Raw genomic sequence first — 1,007 nt, forward strand, 5'->3', positions numbered from 1 at the left:
GTATTATCCGTATCGGATAGATACGTAATATCCATGCTTCTTGTGTCTATATAAATAAATATATTTTATATCTGGCGTTTGTCAATCACCCAGGTGGGTGATGTCAAAAACCCATCGTTGGGTTGCACCATTTGATTGGCTGAAATATGGATAGAGAGAACGTCCCTCACCCTCAGAAAGGAATTGGAAGCATGGTGAAGCTGTTCTGTGCGCTCGTTGGAGTGAAGGAAAGCGCCTTTTCCGTGACGATCGCTGCGAGCGAGTCTGTGGATGATTTGAAGAAGGCCGTCAAGAAGGAGAATGATGACATCACGTGTGCTGCTCGCAAACTGGAGCTGTTCCTCGCCCGGAAGGGCGACTCGTGGTTGACCCAAAAGCAGGTGGACGAAGGAATCAGTGACACGAGTGATTTCAAGCCATTGAAGGTTGTGGCAGCCCCGCTCCAGTTGGTCGGCTTGTCGGAGAAAGACGTTGCGTTCGAACTCACGATGGAGGATGTCGAGACGATGAACACCCCTGTTCACGTGTTGGTGGTGGTTCCGGAAGGTGATCAGGCGCAAAGGGATGAGGAACGTGCACTTCCAAGAACGACTGTCCTAAACGAGCCGGAGAAGTTCGCGGAGGAATGTATGTCACTGACAGAATGGGGCGTTGACGCTGTACACGAGATTCCATTGATCTGGAAGTTTATGAGCAGCTTGGGCGGATGCACCAGAAACGGAAAGATTTTTTGGCGATTGGAAGACAAGCAGGTCGTATCGATACTTGTTGATGGATGGTTTCGAGAGTCTACTGTTGGCAACATCAATGTGCGCGCAAAAAAAAAAAGCATCCTCATGGGATCGCCGGGCATTGGCAAGTCGACACTGTTGTGTGTGATGGCCTTTTATCTCGTGTTCAAACACAAGAAGAATGTGCTGGTGTATCGGCGATTGACCAAATTTGAACAGGAGAACTGTCTTTTTTACCTGGGTTACGAAGATGGCAAGGTCGTGCAGTTTTCAGTG

Source organism: Phytophthora parasitica (assembly GCF_000247585.1).
Source record: "Phytophthora parasitica INRA-310 unplaced genomic scaffold supercont2.1, whole genome shotgun sequence".
Taxonomy (NCBI): Eukaryota; Oomycota; class Peronosporomycetes; order Peronosporales; family Peronosporaceae; genus Phytophthora; species Phytophthora nicotianae.